The following is a 24,068-nucleotide window of genomic DNA, read 5'->3' as shown; positions in this document are numbered from 1 at the left end:
GTAGCCCTTTCACCTGAGATACCTATTAAAGTTTATTTGACATTTCGGGAGAGGGAGGGGAATTTTGTGCTGTGGTGTTTTCAGAATTGGGGGGCTTGCTCTGAGTGAAGTAGCATGTAAGTTTAAGGGGCCTTTTTGTCCTAAATCACTCCAGAGGGTTTTATTACTAAATAAAATAATACAAATTAAGCATCAAAGTTCTTTATATGTTATCCCCCTTTTCACAACACTAAATGGCACTGACTGCATCCAGATCATCCCTGAGACTAGACTTCAAACCAGTCCTTCCATACAAGAATTTCATTTATTATCCCACCCGGGGAGAGCGTGGATGAGCTCCCTCTATCAGCTCCAGCTCCATGCGGGGACATGAGAGAAGCCTCCCACAAGGATGGTAAAACATCAAAAACATCCGGGCGTCCCCTGGGCAACGTCCTTGCAGACGGCCAATTATCTTACTCCAGTAGCAACTCTGGTTGCTTCTGACACGAAAAAAAAGTATTATTATTGTTGTTATTATTATTATTATTATTATTATTATTATTATTATTATTAATCCATTGGGACATTGTGGATGTTGAAATCCAAAAAGTAACCTTTTCAGACTCGGTACCAATACATGTGCAATCTCCCTCTTTCTTTTTCCCATTCATACAAGAGTTGAAGCTTCCTGTTCCTGTTCCACTTTGAACTGCATGCAAAAACCTCTGGCTTGCACTTCAGGGATGGCCTTCAAACACACTTTTATCCATGGTTCCAATAGTGCCTAGAGGGTACAACATGATGCTGGGGAAAATGGAAGGAAAAAGAAAGAGAGGCCGACCAAGGGCAAGATGGATGGATGGTATCCTTGAAGGCTTGACCTTGAAGGAACTGGTGGTGGTGACGGCCAACAGGGAGCTCTGGTGTGGACTGGTCCATGAGGTCACAAAGAGTCGGAAACGACTGTGTGAATGAAGAAGAAGAAGGATTGCCATATATTGGGAATGGAAACTCTTACCACCACATTGGGATAGAACCTGAGTGTACTCACCATCCTACAAGACCAAACATTGGAAAAGATCAGGAACACATTTACCATCTTCAAGCACCCAATACCAGGCCCCATCAACACTGCCATATGTGCAGTTTTGAAACTGCATTATTGTGATTAATAAAAATATATGGTTTGAATGGAATTGTATGAAAGATATGTAGTTGGGGTCTATATAGCCTAAAGATGCCATCCTAAAACTGAAGCCTGAAAAACTTCAAAAGGAGAATTCATGAACTGTAATTAAAAGTTGCTGAGCTGCTGACACTGATGACCAGAGACAAATATTAACTCTTGGTGGAAAACAACATGTTTACATTACAGAGAAAATGACTCTTTTAAATTAAGGAAGTCAACATAGTGGTTCCTTATGTTAAGAAGGAAAACTAATTATCGTTTAGAAAGAAAAGCCAATGTCTGTCCAGGAACTGATGGAGTCGGGATGTTTTAGCTGGAAAACACTTGTCATTCATTTACAACAATTTGGAACAGCACCAGCAAGAAATATTGCTATATAAAAGACACTTTACTATTCCAATATTGTGGCTGGTTGGTCCACTCACCCATCATCTTCTCCAAGGGATGGAGGAAGATGGTGTATTGCAGAATGGCAGATTTGCCGGGAATGCAATCTGGACTACAGGCAGCTCTCTTTTTCAGAAGAAGGAAGAAGAGATGGTAATGTATGCATGATGATGAATGAATGAATATATGTGTGTGAATGCTGAGTGAAAATGTAATATCCCCTTTGTTTGTGTACCCAATGTAGTTATATATAGTGTTGTAGTAGAGCCAGTAAGTAATGTTGCAAGCAGTAGTATGAGTACCAGAAGGGGGGCAAGGGCTACTCGTGAGCAGGTGTCAGATGAAGAACAGCAAAGGAAAAGGATCCGGGATATAATTATGGCACCTACTGATGAAGACACATTCGAAGGGTTTTCAAGTGGCGGGGAGTCAATGAGCAAGGAAGGAGATGTGGTGGATGGGAATAGAGGCACAAAGAGGGTTACTCGGGAGCAGGAATCAGATGAAGAATGGGAGAGGAAGAAGGTCCGGGATATACTTACTGCTCCCACAGATGATGAGTCATTTATGGGTTTCTCTGGGAATGATGGATCTGGGAGTGATGAGGATGGGGAGAACACAATGGATTGGACTAAGGTACAAGAGATAAGGGATATATGTGCAGAGCCAACCTCTAGTGATATGTTTGTGGGGTTTTCGGGACATGAGGATTGGCAAAGGGGAGATACATCAGAATCATGGGCAAGCCTAAGTCTTGACAAGAGATGGAGGAACTGGAGGGATGGAAACAGGGGTTCATGTGTGAAGACAAGGACAGCTGTGGGAGATGATGATGGGGTGGAGGCAAGCTCATCATTGGATAATGATGTATAAGTTAAAAGTAGGCTCTGAAATGGGGAATCTTTACAGAAGGAAAAGTGTCGGTTACGTATCATGTGTATTTGTCGCTGCCTGTTCTCGTGTTGGGTTTTGGGTTCGGGTTCTGCAGTCTGGAGTTCGTGTTACCTATGGATCTTCGACTTGGACTGACTTCTCGTGAGTGTGGCTTTCTCCCTCCCTGGATTGTGGACTGACTTGACGATGACTTTGTTTGATAGACTTGGAAACAACGTATCCTTCGGCTTTCTTCGGCGACGACTCTTGGACTACGGCTGGCTTTGGCAACTACTTCTTGCAATTAACTCTTTGGGGGCAGCGCTGTCTGTTGGAACTCTTGTGTACAGCGCTACTTGTTTGCTGGTTACTTAGATTGCTTTTTAATCTGGTTTTTCCTTCTGTTTAACCTGGATTATTTTCCGTTTGCCTTTTGGAGCCCGGTAAATGGAGGACCGGGCTGTGGCGCAGGCTGGAAAGCAAGCCAGCTGCAACAAATCACTCTGACCAAGAGGTCATGAGTTCGAGGCCAGCTTCTTGTCTCTGTCTCTGTTCTATGTCATGGCATTGAATGTTTGCCTTTATGTGTGCAATGTGATCCGCCCTGAGTCCCCTTCAGGGTGAGAAGGGCGGAATATAAATGCTGTAAATAAATAAATAAATAAATAAATTCTTTGAGTTTTGGCCAGAGACACTGAAGTTAAGTTTGTCTCTTTATGAATGAAATAAAAGAACTCTTTTAATGCTTTTTAAAGTATTTATGACATTATATAGTCAGTGCAAACTCATATAATGCAGCTTAATGCAGTTAAACTGTATAATATGAGTCTACACTGACCATATAATGCAGTTTCAAACTGCATTATATGGCAGTGTCGATGAGGTCAAAGTTTTTCTTAACAGAAGTCCACTTTCACAGAGATTATCTCAGCATGCTAACTCCTCTGTATGATTCTCCCACTCGGTTTTCTTTGAGTCCTTGTGTTTTAGTACACATTGCTGTGTCACATTTCTTTGTTGGTAAATCGTTTGGCTGTGTTCCTCTTGTATTCCTCCCCTTACAAATTAAGTTCCACTCTGTGCCAGACCAAAATTCCTGCATGAATAGTACCTCCATAGCTACATCATTTGATTAATTCATCTTCCACTCCAGCAGAATTAAAATATTTGTGAGCATTCCATAACATCATATCAACTCAGTCAGTGGCTAGGAAAGAAACATGCAATTGACATTCCATTTCCAGTCCACTACTATTTACGTAATGACTTACATCTGCTTTTGCTTGGTTTCTTTTGGGGAGGCTCTATGAAATTATTTTTCAAGATGATGTATCAGTAATAGAGATTCAGCTGGGATAGTGTTTTCTTCCTTTAAAAAAACAACTTTAGGGAAAATATGCGCCAAAGACTCAGATAAATGAAAACAAGATTTAGAAGAATCTGAATGGAATTTAATTCTGCAGAAAAAAGACAAAACAGATCAACAGCCATTTCAAAAACAAAATTCTAATTATTATCTTTGGATATGACTGTTTAGAAATGCTATGATCTTCAAACTACTCAAATAACAGGACATAGCAATGGAAAAGCAAGCTTTTAACGAACTTGAGAGATATTGGTAACTTAGTCCTAAATATATTCCATCATTCAAATATATGTTGCATGTGGGCAAGGGAAGAACAGCGTTTTCTTTCACAAAATTTTGATAGCAAAAAACTTCATCAAAGTGTATTTCTGTTGAAACCAGAGATATACCATGGGAAGGGGAGTGATGAAAAATACTATCATTAGAACTCTCATCTGCAACACAAGGGCCTCAGTCTCAGATCAGGGACTATTTTAAATTTGTTGAATCGCTAAAAAAAGCCCACTGTTCAAATGTAAGAATGGAATGTATTTAAACAAGGCCTTCCAAAATGTCGTTTTAATATCTGCAATTAAAACAGATGTACAATGGAAGAATTCTGCCCAAAGCGGGTTACATAATTCATTCCATTCTGGCAATATTGTACCCTGGAAAAACTTAATAATGATCATTTTGGCAAACTAATATGAACATGAGGGGCATGCTGTTTCCCAAACTGAAAGCAAGCCTCCTAAAATGCTTAATGCTAAAAGTGCAGTGATTATTAATTGACCTGCACGAAAGTAACGTCTTTTCTTGAGTCCGATGGAAATGATAATCAATAGGTTTATGTAGAAACACTAAAACTCTCAGATCTAATTAATCAGGCTATTGTTCTCATCATAGAACCACAGGGACAAATAGAAATCTGTAATAAATCAAATGCCAGCAAAAAATGCTGACCACTCAAGAGAGTGGTTAGGTTTAGTCCATAGTGCCTAATGATTCTAAGCATTTAGGAAGGGATAAATAACAATGGAGGGTCCATCTACACAAGCCCTTTAATGCAGCTTCAAGCCGACTTGTAACTGTGGCATCTACAAAATGCACACAGCTCTCAATGACTTCTTTTCCTGCTATTGTCCCACTATAATTTCCAGTGTGAAAACTCAGTTCTGCTTTAATGCTGACTTTGGTTGGTTAAGGTGGTCAGTGTGGCTTAAGTAACCTTAAATGATTGGGGAAAAGATGAAAATATGATAACTTTAATTTGATTTGCTTTCAGGTAAACTGTTTTCTCTATAGGGAAAAACCCATTGGCAAATGACCCCTCTGGAGTTTGTCAGAGAAGTCAAGAAGGTAAAATTTTGCTCAGTGTCCCACTCCCTCCTTTTCCATAAAGTTATAAGTATTTGAATGAAGTGTGAAACCTCTTGATGCATTTGATTACATTGTAGTAAATGTCTGAATAAATGTACATGAGTGTAACGTTTATTAAGATGTTTACTACAATACATGTTACATGCATAGTGTTTAAACCCAGATCTGGTGTCTACCGGTCTCTTATTTCAGTATTCCTAAAGTTGAAACACCGAACCAGTTACACTAGGCAAAGACCACATTTGGTAACAAAATACTCAATTCCTAAGGTCCCTTCCACACAGCTGTATAAAATCCACATTATCTGCTTTGAACTGGATTATATGACAGTGTGGACTCAGATAATCCAGTTCAAAGGAGATAATGTGGATTGTTTGCTTTGATATTCTGATTACATGGCTGTGTGGAAGGGCCCTAAGTCAGTCAGTCAGACCCTTTCCACACAGCTGTATAAAAAACACTTTGAACTGGACTAAATAATAATAATAATAATAATAATAATAATAATAATAATACTGTGGGACTTCCGAATATAGACTGTCGAAGTTCTGGAACACAACACACCAGACATCACAGTTGTGGAAAAGAAAAAGGTTTGGATCATTGATGTTGCCATCCCAGGGGACAGTCGCATTGACGAAAAACAACAGGAAAAACTCAGCCGCTATCAGGACCTCAAGATTGAACTTCAAAGACTCTGGCAGAAACCAGTGCAGGTGGTCCTGGTGGTGATCAGCACACTGGGTGCTCTGCCAAAAGATCTCAGCCGGCATTTGGAAACAATAGACATTGACAAAATTACAATCAGCCAATTGCAAAAGGCTACCCTGCTGGGATCTGTGCGCATCATCCGAAAATACATCACACAGTCCTAGACACTTGGGAAGTGTTCGACTTGTGATTTTGTGATATGAAATCCAGCATATCTATCTTGTTTGCTGTGTCATATTAAAATAATAATAATAATAATAATAATAATAATAATAATAATAATAATAATAATAATAAATGTTATTTATATCCTGCCCTATCTCCCCGTAGGGACTCAGGGCGGTTTACAACAAATCGGCAAACATTCAGTGCCATAAAGTGCTGGACGAAGAACAAAGTAACCAAAACCACTTAAGTCCCACAAAACAAATTGACATCACATTAAAATAATAAAGACATTACCAAAAATGAGGAATAACAGCAAAATTATGAATTCACACCTAACTTAACGAAAACAAAGAAAGAATGGGCTAGTGTGATTAAATCCTCAGAAAACCACTTCACTGTACTTTTTTAATAAAAAAAATATCGTTAAGAATATTACCATCTAATTGGCTATAACACAGTCCCTTGGTGGGAGTATGGTATTGCTGTACTAGCCAGCCAATCAGCCTGAATGACTAGGAATACACCCATTGACTGGGTGTTAAGTATTCTTGTTTTCATGTTTTATAATTTGTCTTTTGTTGTTTTGTTTTGTTTTGTTTTTGCTTTTGGTTGTTTGTTTGTCCCTGTATTTTTGCTTTTAATTCAATGTATACAGAAATTGGGGTGGCAATACAAGTTGTGCAGGCCAGAGGGAGATATGGCAATGGCAGGGTCACATGTCCTCGTAGAGTAGTGGTTCCTAACCTGTGGGTTGCAGCCCACTGGTGGGCCACGAGACCTAAAATAAAGTGGGCCACGAGACCTAAACTAAAGTCCATGAGACATGTGGGGAAGATCAGCTCTAGATTATTAAATATGGTTTTCTGTGGGTGAGCTGGTGGTGACTACTGGATGGCATATGTTCTGTATCAGAAACTAGAGTTGATGAGGTCTATCCAATGCAATTTTCTGATTCAGCACCCCAAATAACCAAACCAAATCTAAAGTTGACCAAAAACTGATTGGCATTAATGTTGGAGAGTGGTCCCTGGTCAAAGTGGTCCACAGTCAAGTGGTCCCTGATTCAGTGATTTCCTGGTCAAAAAAAGGTTGGGAACCACCATGATAGAGGAAGAAGAGAAAGATGTTTAATACCTATCCCACCTTAAAGTCACCCTGCCAGTCCGAGGAACTTGGAGAATGAGCCAGATGGTCTACAAAACCTCACCTTGCTCCTAAATAATGCCAGGTCAGTAAAGAATATATATGATCTCCTGAAGGATGAAGGGGTTGGCCTGGCATGCTTCACTGAAACCTGACTGGGAGATGATAGTGCTCCAAACTAGGCCCGCCCAGCTGGGTACTGCTTCAGTGAGCAGGTGAGGAACAGTTGGGGAGGGGGAGCTCAGATCCATAAAGACTATCTTAACCTGACCAGAGTACCTACTAGGAAGTTGAATCACATTGAGTGTGTGTACCTGAATTTGAAAAAGAGGGATAGACTGGGGATTTTGTTAGTGTACCATCCACCCCACTGCCTAACAAACTTCCTGGCCAAGCTCACAGAACTAGTTTCAGAGGTTTTGTGGGAGTCAACCAGACTATTGCTTCTGGGTGGCTTCAACATATCACTGGAGGCCAGTTTGTCAGGTGCAGCCTGGGAGTTTACAGACTACAGTACCCATGACAAACAGGCCTATCCCAATTGGTTTGTGGACCGACACATTCAGAAGGTCATATCCTTGATGCGATTTTCAGCTTGGAACATATGGATCTGTGGGCAGGAAGTATCAATACCTCAAAGCTGTCATGGACAGATCATTTCCTGGTCAGGGCTAGTATCACAGCTGCAACTTATTTAACTAGTATAGGGTCTCATTTGTCCTAAATCCTGCAATGGGTATTCCGACCTGATAAACTCCTACTCAAATACAGTCTCCCTCCCAGAAAACTCATGTTGAATCTACACTGCCCTGCATCTGATCCCAGTTTATCTGTGGTGGAGGCTCCTTCTCTGGAGGCTTTTAAGCAGAGGCTGGATGGCCATCTGTCGGGGGTGCTTTGAATGCGATTTCCTGCTTCTTGGCAGGGGGTTGGACTGGATGGCCCATGAGGTCTCTTCCATTCTATTCCACTCTACTATTCTATGATTCTATGCTTATCCCAGTATAGACTCATACAATCCAGATCAAAACAGATAATCTAGGATCAGATCCTGGGATATAGGGTAGTGTAGATCCAGCCTCGGTTTAAAGCCCTCATGATCAGGTTTGTGAGGCTCTTCGCAAAAACATTTCTGCCAAACTCTGAGTGTAAGCCATTACTTACATTACTTACTTAAAACCTGGCTCTTTCAAAAGGCCTTTGATACTTAATTTGGTGTCGGACTGAGCTATCTGCCCATTTTATAATAACCCCATTCTCGAGGTGTTGCCAATGCTATATTGCACTTTGTCCATTTCAACTGTGAAATTACCTTCCCCATTTCGGCACATGTTGCACTTTGCCTGGGTTCTATGAATTAGTCTCCAGTGTTAATATTGTATGTTTTATGTTGATTTTAACTATTGTTTTTACTGTAATTGATGTTTTTATTGGATAACTGTTTTATTGCTGTGTTTTGATATTTGATTGTTTTATCGGGCAAGGGCCCATGTAAGCCGCCCCGAGTCCCTTCGGGGAGATGGGGCGGGGTATAAAAATAAAGTTGTTATTATTATTATTATTATTATTATTATTATTATTATTATTATTATTATTATTATTATTTGCAAAATGTCTAACTTCATTAAATCTCAGACCAAGATCCGGGAAGCTAAATCTTTTCTGGTGACATTGTCTGTGAAACCAGTTATTCATTTTCATTATCCTTCTCTTCCTTCCTGAGCTACGTCCTTGAGCTGGAAGGAGAGATGACATGATGACCAGAGGATCAAAGTCCTTCTGCCCAGAGCCTCATAATCTTCTATGATCTCCTGAAGAAACTAGGGAGAAAGGTTTCCTATCCGGGCCTGCCTGGGTGCATTGTCCACAGCCAAACAGAAATCGGCCAGCTGGCCTAGTAACACAAGAGATCCAGAGGAGCCGTATGGGTGCTAAAAATCTTCCATTGCTTAGGACCATATGGGCCAAAAGGGATGCTCAGATAAGACTGAGGCATCAGCTATTGGTTCTCGTTTTTGACCTAGTCTCAAGAATACCATTACGGATTTGGAAAACAGATAATTGAGATATTCAAGGTGGGCACCTTCAATTAAAGCTGAGCACATTTAAAAACTAACGTTGAAAATGAAGAGCATGAGCACTTTGAGGCAAAATATCAGCAAAATTTAAAATGGCAGAATTAATATTCGTCTTTAGGGATGCAAGGGAGGTTGTTTAATTATCTGCTTGGCATTTCCTTCACTCCGCAGGCATACACAAACGCCACTTAACTTTAGTGAACAATCAGGCACATCAGGGAACTTGTTATGTTATAATAATTGTCTTTCCCGGGTATATTGTCAGACAGCAATCGCAAGGCCAAGTGCAATTTGTTACCTGATAAGTGTGATAATGATTCAACAAGGCATGCCCTATTGAGTCTTACTGCAATTATACAGTCTATTGTGAGGGGCCTGGAGGGAAAAAAACACAAGTGATACATTTAGCAGGCTATGGAGATTGAAGATTTGACTCCTGCTGCTATGGCACACTAGCAGTTAATCAGATTGCTCAAGTATTATTTGAGTTACAACATACTGACACTCTACCTTCATGTCAGAACATGATAGAAAACAGCTAACTTTCCACCACCCCAAAATTGACAGAATTGGATTACCATTTCTAACCGTATTTTTACATGGGCCAACTAAAATATTCTCAATTCAAATTCATTGTGCTGTCCAGATGATACACAACCAGTTCCTCAGCAGAAACACTACTTCCAGTTTTTATTCCATCACAAGGAGAACCACAAGTTGTGCTGGAGTTTTCAGTCAACTCTGGGGTGACCCCCAATGTTTTTGATATGTGGAGAGGGAAATTAGTCTGGATCCAGGTCAATCCAGTACCACATGGCAAAAACACCTACCTGTCAGAAACAACACCAGCCTTTATTGGCATTCACTAACAAAATCACAGCTCAGACATGTTTAGCAAAAGGAAGTCACAGATAAAAAAGAGAAACATGATTAAAATTACTAATCTCAGGAATAAAAATTGCAACAATCTTGCAAAAGAATACATCAGAGTTGTTCAGGAGGTATGGAATTTTATAACACTATTGCCATTGAAAATAATGCAAAAAATGGAATTCTAGAATTTGTGACCTCACCAGAAATTATGTTTCTGTCGCACCTCAGACTAGCTTCACCTTGCTATATACACCAAACTGCACACAGGTTGAAGTCTTTTTAGTTTATTAGAAAATAGAAAATAAAATGTTCTTAAAAAGCAAAAGTAAAGTTCCAAAAGTTAGTTACAAAATAAAGCCTTGGAGAATAATCCAGGAACTCACAAGGTATAAACAAAGTCCCATTAGAGCATGACAAAGTCTCAGGAGCATGAACACATAGACTGCAAGATAATCCAGAAAAACGAGAGCTTGCTTCTTGGTTAAATGAAAGTTGCTTTGACAAAGGTTTGTCTCCAAACACATTATATGGCAGTGTAGATCAAGCCACCATTCCATTATGGTAGCTTTCTTTTATCTCAATTTTTCATGGCCGGGTGTCACTCGTTTAATATTTGATGCTTATTTTATATTATGCGTTCTGAGTATTTCTCTATTCTCTGTTTTTCAAAAACCAAACATTGTCATTTCCTGCTTTGGTTGCAACAGGAAAACAGTAGATGTCTCTTTAATAGCACTAAATTCTCATTAGCATCATCTAGGAACCAGAGACTAATAGCAAAAGAAAGTAAGGCATTTGACACTCATACTGATACTTATAGGAACAGAATGTGTCATGTATGCTGAGAAGGCTCTTTCACCTTGAATAGGGAATATAACTTCCTACAAATGAAGCAATTGTGGATGACTTTTGAGATGAAATCTGAGCCTCCTCAAAGCTTCTCCAGGGTAATAGGTGCCTTGAAACAAGGGCTCACACAAAAAGCAGGGCGGACACAAACCATCTGCCACATTGCCCTGTTTTGAAAAGGCAGTGGGAATGTTTTAAAGTTAACAAGCTTTGGAGTCTGCAATTTTCTTTCTCCGTCAACAAAGTCTGAAGTGGGAAAAACAGTGTCTGGTGTTAAAATCTGAAGTACAGCAGAATCTCTACATAAGAATGTCCCAACATAAGTATGTTTTAACTTACAAATCCTCACTTGGCCTAGAGTGATGTTTTGACATCCAAATGCTGTTTTGAGCTAGGAACAGTACAAAAGAGGCCTCTTTGCTCCCTAAACCAGTTCTAACAGCAAGGCAAAGAGAAACAAAACCTGGACTGGATTCCTAGCCAGAGCAGCTCTGGCTCTTCCTGCAAGGCAGAAACTCAAACTCCATGTGACTGCTTTGCCTGAACATGCTGGGAGGAGTCCACTCCAGAGATTCCACTCCAGAGATTGCAGTCTACCCTGACACAGCAGAGCCTCAGCCTAAACAGTGGGGACAGGGCTTCCAGCAGACAGAACAGCCATTGTACCTGTGGCTCAGTGCCTCAGCCTGCATGCCTTTGCCTGCTCTTCTTCACTTTGAGAAATTGCTCTCCACTGAGGAAGTTTCTGTTGGTTCACTTTGTGTGCTATTTATTCCTAGTACTGTATGTTTCACTTCAAGAAGGAGAGAGAGAGACAGCTAGAGAGGAGGGAGGCTGGAATTACACTATGACGAAAATGATGCTATTTTGCCTTGCTGTTACACCAGCCAACTCACATTTTGTTGCCTCAGTTGAGCTTCCTTGCACTTCCTATCTCTGAACTTTTTATATATTATTTGTTGTTTATAAAGTACATTTTTATTTAAAACACATAACAAAAAATCAGGGTGGTTTTCGGGGAGGCGGAACGGATTAATAGTATTTCAATACATTTGAATGGGAAAATTCACTTTGAGATAAGAATGTTTTAGCTTAAAAACAAGGTCACTGAACAAATCAAATTCTTAAATCAAAGTATCACTGTATCAGGATAGACCCTAGATGCTTAAAGGTAAAGGTTTCCCCTGACGTTAAGTCCAGTCATGTCTGACTCTGGGGGTTGGTGCTCATTTATTTATTTATTTATTTATTTGCAGCATTTATATTCTGCCCTTCTCACCCCGAAGGGGACTCAGGGCGGATCACATTACACATATAGGCAAACATTCAATGCCTTTTAACATAGAACAAAGACAAGACAAACATAGGCTCCGAGCGGGCCTCGAACTCATGACCTCCTGGTCAGAGTGATTCATTGCAGCTGGTTACAGCTGGCTTGCTCTCCAGCCTGCGCCACAGCCCGAGCCCGAGCTCATCTCCATTTCTAAGCCGAAGAGCCGACGTTGTCCATAGACACCTCCTAGATCATGTGGCCGGCATGACTGTATGGAGTGCCGTTACCTTCCCGCCGGAGCGGTACCTATTGATCTACTCACATTGGCATGTTTTCAAACTGCTAGGTTGGCAGGAGCAGGAGCTAACAGCGGCCGCTCACACCGCTCCCGGGGTTTGAACCTGGGACCTTTCGGTCTCCAGCTCAGTGCTTTAACGCACTTCGCCACCGGGGCTCCGCCACATAGATGCATAGATGGTGAATTCCAGACAAGGGAGGAGGGGCTTTCTATGTTTTTCCTGAGATATAGGAATACTCAAAGCCAGACCTGTCACAGAGAAGTGCAACGGACTCCTACAAATGCAAAACACTGGCATTTGAACAACAACAAAAAAAAAACCACTGGTGCCTCTAAGATGTAACAACCAACTTATTTTGCTGTACTTTCATCTCAAACGGTGGTATAATAATTCAGAAGTGGTGGGAGGATGATCAGTGTACATACAAATCACTTCCCCAGCTCTCATTTGACTTTATTATGCTGAATTCTTTATATATTCAGCAGGAAAAGCAGGAAATGATGTAATATATATGTCCTAGTTTGGTGCATTAACACTCTCAGGTTTGCTTCAGACTGTTTCAGAGTCAGCTCTGCAACACACACCCACATGCACACAGAGAGAAACGCACAGCTATAACAAGCTTCCAGGACAGAAATAAAGCTGTTCTTGTCCCCTTTTCCTGGATTTCCCATTCTGTGAGTGAGGCAGAGTACATTTGAAGTGAATCAAGATGTTTCACATCTGCCTCTTGTTAATAGGAAATTCTCTTCCTATTTATAAACAAAGTGCTTTGTTGGGGTTGGGCAGTGGATTCCATTGCTTGGCAGACTTGCATTTCCTTCGCCTTTTGAACTTCAGTCCTCAAGCAAAGGTATGTTATAAATCTTCTGGAATCCATCAATGAACAAGAAGGTGGAGGAGGGAAATGGGGGGGGGGGAGGTGTAATTAGCTAACAACCAACATGAACCATTTGCTTCTTTTTCAACTCTGGCTGTCAAGGCCTGAAAGAGATGAAGAAAAATTGTGACAAGAAGACTCAGAGTGAATTCGCTGGCTCCAACTAGCTGGCTAGCAATTACAACACTTCAGGATTTATCAAGTTTCCTAAAACTCTGTCTGTGTGTGCACACACACACACACATACACACACACCTTCAAGTTTCCTTGTCGACATATGGTGACCCCATTAATTTCTTAGTGTTTCTTGGGCAAGAAATACTCAGAGGTGGTTTTTTCCCTCTGAAATATAGCTAGAGGCACATGGTCTTCCTTTGCCATCTCCCATCCATGTGCCAACCAGGGATGATCCTGCTTGGCTCCTAAGAGCAGGTAATGTTTTCCAAACATTTCATGTTGGTGACATACTTTTTAGACATGCATCATTTCATGACAAAGTAATTCAGTCTTATTAGCAAACCAGAAGTCAAAGCAACCCCTTAAAATATATGGATGCATGCATAAATTGTAAGAACAAAATCATAGAATCATAGAGTTGGAAGAGACTTTGTGTGTCATCCAGTTCAACTCCCTACCAAGAAGCAGGAAAATCGCATTCAAAGAACCCCCGACAGATCCAACCTCTATTTAAAAGCCTCCAAAGAAAGAGCCTCCACCACACTCCGGGCAGAGAGTTCCACTGCCGAACAGCCCTCACAGTGAGGAAGTTCTTCCTGATGTTCAGGTGGAATCTCCTTTCCTGTAGTTTGAAGCCATTGTTCCGCATCCTAGTCTCGAGGGCAGCAGAAAACAAGCCTGCTCCCTCCTCCCTATGACTTCCCCTCACATATTTATACAAGGCTATCATGTCTCCTCTCAGCCTTCTTTTTTGCAGGCTAAACTTGCTCAGCTCTCTAGGCCACTCCTCATAGGGCTTGTTCTCCAGACCCTTGATCATTTTAGTCACCCTCCTCTCGAAGTGCTTATGTGCACAAGATTTCTTGTCATTATCTCTCCTCGCTCTCCTGCTGCTGTGTTTACATTTGCCTTCTTGAACCCCGCTTCTTTTTGGGATCATTTGTCTGCCATGCTTGTGCCTACTATTTATATTCAAGCTTTGTTTCATTTCATAAATATGAGAACAAAGGAATGGTTGCAGGGAGTTCCCATGGGAATTGCTTTCCAATTGTGTTTCTATTTAGCCACCTGTGTGTCTGTGGCTTCATTTGTTCACAGCCCTCATCAGCTGTTTCAGGATTTTAAAATGCACACATGCTGAAGCAGTCCACACCCACATATTGCAAAGAAATCCCGTGTTTTCCTTGAGTACAAGGATATATACAGTCATGCTAATATGCATATTTTAAATCAGATTTCAGATTTTAAGCTCACTTTTTTAAGCCATGTTTTTCAGCCAATAATGTGATTCAGCATGCATTTTTGGCAAACGTCATCTAGTCATCACCCGTTTTATTCCGGTTTCTCTCGGATTTTAGGACCTGTGTAGAAAGTCCCTCAGAGGTTTCTTTTTACATTTCTGCACCACATCTACACACTGCAACCAATGTACTAATATGTCACCACACATAATTTGGAACCCTTAACGGTATTGAGGCTCTTAGTTATATCAAAATGTATACAACAGCAATATGGGAAGCACAAAAGCATATAACCATGGGGCAGCACAATGAAGGCTTTTCTTCCCACCCCCCAAAAATTTGACGGAGTCCTTTTACTTCCACCTATACCCAGCCACCTGAGAGTGCCTTGGACTGCAAGAAGATCCAACCAGTCCATCCTCCAGGAAATAATGCCCAGCTGCTCACTGGAGGGAAGTATATTAGAGGCAAAGCTGAAGTATTTTGGCCACATCATGAGGAGACAGGAAAGCTTGGAAAAGATCGCGATGCTGGGGAAAATTGAAGGAAAAAGGAAGAGAGGCCGACCAAGGGCAAGATGGATGGACGGTATCCTTGAAGTGACTGGCTTGACCTTGAAGGAACTGGGGGTGGTGACTGCCGACAGGGAGCTCTGGCATGGGCTCGTCTATGAAGTCACGAAGAGTCGGAGACAACTAAACAACTGAACAGCAGCAGCACTTTATTACTAGCTCATCTTTTTAGTGACCCTGCAATATACTGTACATGTATAATTTATTGGCTTGCTTCCAATTTTTGAACATGCCCATTGTGCTCAGCGATTAGTTATTGGTTATCGGTTCTTGTTGAGTTTATGTTTTTATGATTTTTATATGTTTTTATGTATTACTTCATTGTAAATGAATGTATTTTATGTTTTTGTATTTTATTATTGCATTGCTGGGCTTGGTCCCCATGTAAGCCACCCCAAGTCCCTTTGGGGAGATGGGGCGGGATATAAGAATAAAGTAGTAGTAGTTGTTGTTGTTGCTGTTGTTATATTATTATTATTTCATCATCAACTTTCTAGTATTTGGGAAAATGTGAACTTTTAAATCATTTGCTTCTAGACCTCCTATGTTGGCTTTTTTGCACTTCCTTAGTAATTTCTGTGCCCCCCCCCCACCCAATCTATTTTGAATGCCAAAACTCTGTTTCTAAATGCTCAGATTAAGTTCTGGATTAGTGCAATGCTAGAAATTTGGGGACTACAAGAAAATTTCATTGTGGGCAAAAATTTTATTTGGGGAGCATTGCCCCCATTTCTATATTGCAATGTTGTGCATCCTTAATCAGCATGCAAGGTGTTTGGGGGGGGGGGGCTTATTTATTTATTTATTTATTTATTTATTTATTTATTTATTTATTGTACTTATATTCCGCCCTTCTCACCCCAAAGGGGACTCAGGGCGGATCACATTACACATATAAGGCAAACATTCAGTGCCTTAACATAGAACAAAGACAAAGACAAACGCAGGCTCCGAGCTGGCCTCGAACTCATGACCTCTTGGTCAGAGTGATTTGTTGCAGCTGGCTGCAGCTGGCTGCTCACCAGCCTGCACCACAGCCCAGACCTAATCTCACATTTATCCCAATTTATACTGTTGAATCCCAAACATAATTAATTCTTGGTGCTATTACAAAGATTTTCTAGTAACACATTGAATTGCTTGTTAGAGTATACTCTTACCTTAAAAAATAGTTTGCTTGTGTGATCTGGTTACAGGACTCACAACCACAGGCTAAGTTTTAAGTTTTATTTGGAACCCAGTGCAATTTCCCAAATCTATTGCTTTCCAGAACATTCAGTATCAGAGGCCAGAGTATGACAAGATTTCCAGCTTTTTTCTCCCTATTCTCAATCCTGTCATTCTGCTTTGATTTGTGGCAGTTTCAAACACATTGGCGGAGAGCAACACAAAGCACACATATGACATTGCTGCTTCTCTGTTTCCCACTCCTCAATACAGTTTAAAACTTGTGCTCCTTTGTTTCCCCTTTCTTCCTTTCCATGGGGCTCCCATGTATGCCATATAGCCAAATCTTTCCCTCTCCATGGTCTTCTTCTTTATCAGTCAGCTGCCCTCTTCAAGTTCTCTCATGCTGGCTCTTATTTATTTACAACATTTATACCCCGCCCTTCTCACCCGAGGGGACACAGGGCGGCTTACAAAAATTGGCAACATTTAATGCCCAAAATGCAATCATAAAAACAAAACAATATAAACAGATCCATTAATAACATTGTTAAAACACATTATAAAAACCTTAAAAACGTATATATAATTAATTCAATTCGTCTAAGATCCTCATGCTTCATCCTTAAATCAGGCCTTGTCAACTTTGTCATTTACTCATCAAAAACTTGGGCACATAAGCATGTTTTCACAGCCCTTCTGAATCCCAGCAGGGTAGGAGCCTATCGGATATCTCCAGGGAGGGTGTTCCACAGTCGGGGAGCCACCACCGAGAAGGCCCTGTCCCTCGTTCCCACCAGCCACATCTGTGAGGCAGGTGGGACTGAGAGCAGGGCCTCTCCAGATGATCTTAGTGATCTTACTGGTTCATAGGAGGCTCTTGATATTTATGAAATAGTTTACCATAATTAATGATCCAGTACACTGAAGCTATAGAATTTTTTATGATATTTGTGATCCTTTCATGCAGTAGGGATAAATGCATTAGTCTGCTACTGTGAGTAAATTCATCCTTTCTCAATTTCTGTCATAGACAGAACGCCAGCGAGTAAAACAAAACTCAGTTTATTGAGGTTACAGAACTAAAAACGCCCGTAGGAGACAAAGAACAGGGCAAACACTTGACTTCAGTGTGATAAGTAACAAAAAACAACTCAGTTTGAGCTTAAACGATTCAAAGGGATAAACCGGATTAAACAGAAGTATAATCCGGATTAAATCAAAAGTGCTTACTTCAACCTGGCAAACAATGCAAACAAAAGAGGATCAACAGGAGTCAGAATGTAAACAACAGACTGGTAGCAGATTCCTCTCTGCTACTCAGAAACAGCAGGAGAATAAACCAGACTTGTTTATTCCTTCCTGCAGCGAACGAAAAGCGTGGTCGTAGTCAGGATTCAGTTTAAGGTTCAGCGGCCAACGATATCCAGGTCCAGGCACAGCAGTCAGGGTAACGGCAGTCAGCAGGGTCCCAATCCGGTCCAGAGGTCAATAGCCAAGCGTAGTCGTCTAGAAATCCAAAGGTCTCACCGATAGCCAGCAGAAGGGATAATCCGGAATCGAAGTCAGTCAGTCCAGCGTCAATCCAGTGCGAGTAGATATTGCCCGTCAAAAAGACGACGGAGGTCCAAGCTATCGAGATTAAACACAAAAGTTGCACAGAGAAAAACCCCGCACAGTTCCTCCCGCCGTCGATGCCCAGTGTCCTTGGTAAACTTACGTATCCAGTAACAAATCACACCCGTCTTCAGGAAGTTCCCCAACAAAAGCCCAAGCGTTCGTCCAGATTACCTTGCCCAACGCAATTAGACATTGGTCCCAAACCCCAATTTATCCCAGTTCAAGCTCATCATCGCTGTCAGCTGCCATCCCAATTCCAGGTGCCCCAACATCATCATCCTCATCAGAGCTTAAGCACCTTTGACTACGCCCCACAGCATCCCCAGCTGTGGATCCCGCTCCATCCCTCCAGCCAGTCCATGGGTCTGATCCTGCAACCCGCCAATCACCTCCCATGCTTTCATTGCCTGTTTCCCCAACACCCAAATCCTCCCTCACACGAGTCCATTCCATGTCGTCCTCCTCCGAGCTGGCCATCTCTTCCTCCAAACCCTCAGAAAAACCCTCAAATGAGTCCTCATCTGTCGGGTCTGTAAACAAATCCCGGAGCCGTTTTCTTTCACGCTCCTCGAAAGAGTCTGACTCTCGAGGAGTCTTATGACCCCTTCTTCTATTACCGGAGCCCGAAGGCTCAACCATAACAATTTCATAGCAGTTTGTGTTAAAAATCTGGATAGAAAATTAATTTAAAATGGAAATACAATAGGTAAACTGGAAGAAAAAATAACAAAAACAATAATATGCATCTTCCAACAAATTCGGCAGCACATATACTAAAATTGGAACGATACAGAGAAGGTTAGCATGGCCCCTGAGGGCCAGACTGTGGCACAGCTGGCTAGTAACCAGCTGCAATAAATTACTACTGACCGAGAGGTCATAAGTTCGAAGCCCGGGTTGGGTTAAGCCCCCGACCATTAAATAGCCCGGCTTGCTGTTGACCTATGCAGCCCGAAAGCCAGTTGCATCTTTCAAGTAGGAAATGTAGTTACCCTTTATGCGGGAGGCTAATTTAACTAATTTACAACACCATAAAACTGCCAGTGGACGGTGAAGCAACAGCTCCCCCTGTGGCCGGAATCGTGAAGCTGGAAATGTTAAATGCCTCTGTGTGTGTCTATGCTGTATGTTGTTTGTCTGATGGCATTCAATGTTTGCCATATATATGTTCATTGTAATCCGCCCTGAGTCCCCTTCAGGGTGAGAAGGGCGGAATATAAATACTGTAAATAAATTAAAAAAAATTATATCATTTCTCATAACTCTTACTTTTGAAGAACAGAAACTTTTATACACATTTCTCCCAATCGATACTGCAGCCAAAACATATACAAAAATAATGGGTGGAGGTTTTTTTGGGGTTTTTTTGCATTACAAAACTACAATAGTGTTTTGCCAAAGATAGACATGGAGACAATGAACATGCTAGCGGGTAGATAATAGTTTTATCAGATGTATTAATTTAGCAGGTAGTCTCTAGATATTATAAGCACAATTCCTGTATGCTAGTATTATAAACACAGTTATCTATATGCACAAAGCAAATGCAGAGCCCATTCACATCTTATTTCAGCAACTGAAAGCCCCAGAGAATTAACACTGGAGACATGGCCAACATGCAGCACCTTACCAGATCTTCTGGTCTGCCCCAACCTCCCCCAGGGTAAATCCACAGAGCTTTACAGAGGATAAAGCCCTTTTGATTTACCACACCCGCACTCCATTGGATGTATGCCTCCAATTACTCACACCTGTTTTTACTTGATAAATTCTAATGAACCAATTAGCGTGGCTGCTTTGAATATTCCATTGCTATGTTTACATTTAACTGGATATGGATGGATCACCACAAAGAACTGGTACTGAGGCCTCTCATTTTTCTAAGACTGAGTCAGCCATACGTTTAAATATGTATATAAGAGCCAAGATTAAACAAGTTTACTGTTAGACTGGGTCAATACTACACAGGCTTCTGGGAACATAATGTCAAAGTGGTCAGTACGATGGAATAATTTACTCATTTTGTCCCAGTCCCTTTCATACGATTTTTTTTCCAATGTATTTACAATCACTGTTCTGTCACGCGCTGGGCCTGTAACTATTGTCTTTGTATAGGACGTATACTTTATGCCCAGCGGGAAGCCAGGGTGCCTCAAAAGAGAGGTTCTTGAGGATTTTCCTGAAAAGGATAGTCCTTTGAGTCTTTAATGAGACAACAAAATCTTTATTGTTGAACAAATAATAAATCTTCAAGGAGTCAAATAACACTTCAAGGTTTCCTTAAAAAACTGTTGGCCCTTTCAGTCTTGTCCCCAGGGGACAGGCAATTGGCTTTGGATAACTGTGAAAACCCTCTTATAACATCTCCCAGGCTGTCTATTATGGGCCTAGCTGATGTGGGACCCACTACCAATTCCAAATGCGTCTGGGTATCGAGTGGACCTACCAACCAAGGCTTGTAGATGTTTCAGCTGGGGTTTCGTGGATCTGTGGTGCTGTTCTCTCTCCGAGGTTTATTTGGAAACTTTAGGGCTGTTTCCCTCAGGAACTGTGAGGCTGAGAGGCTGTAAGCTCTCAGCCAGAGCCTTTGGGACCTTTTCCCCTGGAATTTCTGTTTCTGTTTTCTCTGATGTTCTATATCCCCGGATGTTAATGAGATATGAAGCTTTTCTATGGGATTAGCTGGTCTACGTCCTATAGCTTAGCTTCCTAGGTGAGACTAACAAAAATGGCTCCTTCCCTCCCAGAGCCCTGAACAAGGGGCGGAACCAAACTCGATGATTGACAGGTGGCCTGTCCTATGATTGCAAACATTAGCAGCAAGAAAATAAAGTCGGAGCTTCTGGTACAGCTGTACCAGCACTATCACAACATTCAGAACTTGCAAAAGCTTTGCATGTTGGGTCACTTCATGTTAAAATTCAAGCCAAGCAGATTTCTTCCTCAAATATCTCTATCAACTGTGTGGTTGGTTGGTGGGATAGGGTGGGACAGAGACATAATGTTGTCATTGCAACACACCAACCAAGAGGGTGCCCAATACTTCTGCGACTATGCAACAGCCATAGTAAGCTAATGGTGATGGACGCTGAGTTCACATAATATAATCACTCGGCATACAGGTGTGCAAAAGGGTGTGTTATACATTGCTTACTGTGGGATATGGCTTACTTGTGAACTTGTGTAATGACATCATTCTGTATGGGCAGAGCCAGTCCAACAATGAGGCAAATTAAGCGGTTGCTTCAGGTGCAAAACATATGGGGGCACAGTCGAGACTCCTTTTTCTGTTGATTTGTTGTAAAACATGATGCTTTGGCGCTTAATTTGTAAAATCTTAATGTAATTTGATGTTTAATAGGCTTTTCCTTAATCCCTCCTTATTATCCAACATTTTTGTTTTTCAGTGATTGGTTTGGGGTGGGGCGCCAAAATTCTGTTCGCCTACACTTGAAAAATACCTAGGGCTGGCTCTGTGTATGGGGCTTGTATAGTTCTAGCAAAGCATATCTCTACTATCTGATACTTACATAGTGCTGTAATGACGCAGATTGTAGCCTCAGCTTCACATCTATATAATTCTGCTTTCCTCTTCCTCTCTGTCTCCTCCTCTTCCTCCTCCTCCATCTTCTCATTTCTATCCCATTTTTCTCCCAAATTGGAAGGCAAGGTGTGTTCCAACTCAAAAAAACAAATCAACTTCCCTCCACCCAAACATACATGCACACACTTTGTACCTCATCACATGGGGAAAATTCCCCATTGTACAACACTTTGCCCATGCAGCTGACACAGAGTCTGCCTGATCTCATCACAAAATGCACAACTACTTCTGGCAGAGCTCTGTGCTAGTTGCATGTGCAAAGTGTTCTACAAGGGAGAAATCAGAACACAGGAATCATAGAATAGAATAATAGAGTTGGAAGAGACCTCTTGGGCCATCCAGTCCAACCCCACGCCAAGAAGCAGGAAATCGCGTTCAAAGCACCCCCGACAGATGGCCATCCAGCCTCTGCTTAAAAGCCTCCAAAGAAGGAGCCTCCACCACAGCCCGGGGAAGAGAGTTCCACTGTCAAACAGCCCTCACAGTGAGGAAGTTCTTCCTGATGTTCAGGTGGAATCACCTTTCCTGTAGTTTGAAGCCATTGTTCCGCGCCCTAGTCTGCAGGGCAGCAGAAAACAAGCTTGCTCCCTCCTCCCTATGACTTCCCCTCAAGTATTTGTACATGGCTATCATGTCTCCTCTCAGCCTTCTCTTCTGCAGGCTAAACATGCCCAGTTCTTTAAGCCACTCCTCATAGGACTTGTTCTCCAGACCTTTGATCATTTTAGTTGCCCTCCTCTGGACACTTTCCAGCTTGTCAACATCTCCCTTCAATTGAGGTGCCCAGAATTGGACACAGTACTCCAGGTGTGGTCTGACCAAGGCAGAATAGAAGGGTAGTATGCTTTCTCTGGATCTAGACGCTATACCCCTATTGATTCAGGCCAGGATCCCATTGGCTTTTTTAGCAGCTGCATCACATTGTAGGCTCATGTTTAACTTGTTTTTCACACGTGCTGCCAGGCGTCCCCCATTCTGTATCTTTGATTTCCATTTTTTCTGCTGAAGTGAAGTATCTTGCATTTGTCCCTGTTGAACTTCATTTTGTTAGTTTTGGCCCATCTCTCTAGTCTGTTAAGATTGTTTTGAATTCTGCTTCTGTCTTCTGGAGTGTTAGCTATCCCTCCCAATTTGGTGTCATCTGCAAACTTGATGATCGTGCCTTCTGATCCTTGTCTAAGTAGTTAATAAAGATGTTTAAGTCGTTAATAAAGACTTTATTTTGTAATAGTAGCTGTTTTATATGAACTGTTGTTTTGTAGATTGTTTTATATGAATTGTTTTTACATTGTTTTTAGGCATTGAATTTTTGCCTATTTACTGTAAGCCGCTTTGAGTCTCCTCGGAGAGAAAGGCAGGGTAAAAGTGATGTAAATAAATAAATAAATGTTGAACAAAACCGGGCCCAGGACAGAACCCTGTGGCACTCCACTCGTGACTTCTTTCCAAGATGAAGACGACGCATTGGTGAGCACCCTTTGGGTTCGTTCGCTTAGCCAATTACAGATTCACCTAACCGTAGTTTTGTCTAGCCCACATTTTACTAGTTTGTTTGCCAGAAGGTCGTGGGGGACTTTGTCGAAGGCCTTACTGAAATCCAGTAAGGAGACTACCCATGTTGAAATACTAAATCATGGGAACTATGCAGGAGCATGTCAGAAAGATATGCTTTCTGGCATGTGATGGGTAAGCGGATGATGTAGGCAATGCAGGGCATTGGGTGATGGATTTTCTATGCTGTCCCCATAATTTGCCCCACAATTTGCTCTGCTGCCCCCCCCCCCCCATGTCAAGGACCTCAATGTAATGAAATTCTAAGTCACCATTGCTGTTTAGTGCCAGGAGTGAAGGTAGCTAGAATATTGTACAGACAATCCCACATTATCTCTTTTTATTATTATTGTATTTTTATGGCCATTACAGACAGAGTTAGCTAACTCTCCCATCCAGCTGTGCTATCTTCTGTCTGTCTGTCACCACCCCTTTGGTGGTCAGATACAGATAGTGCGATGTGTGAGAGAGCAAGCATTGTGCAGTTGTGTTTCAGCTTCAGGGCATACAGAGAAACGGACATCCTCTTCAACCTCCTCCTGACTGCACTTCTTTAGCGTACCTGCTAGTAATTTTATCATTTCCAAATAAATTGCTAAAATCACACAATATCATCATTGTACATTTTAACAAAGAGATGTGCAAAGGTTATCCAAAGAAAAACCTGACTCAGAAAAAATTCTCCAGTGGGTGTCAAATCTGGCTT

This window comes from Anolis carolinensis, chromosome 6, assembly GCF_035594765.1.
Source record: "Anolis carolinensis isolate JA03-04 chromosome 6, rAnoCar3.1.pri, whole genome shotgun sequence".
In the NCBI taxonomy this organism is placed as follows: Eukaryota; Metazoa; Chordata; class Lepidosauria; order Squamata; family Dactyloidae; genus Anolis; species Anolis carolinensis.
Note: the sequence above shows the minus strand (reverse complement) of the source record.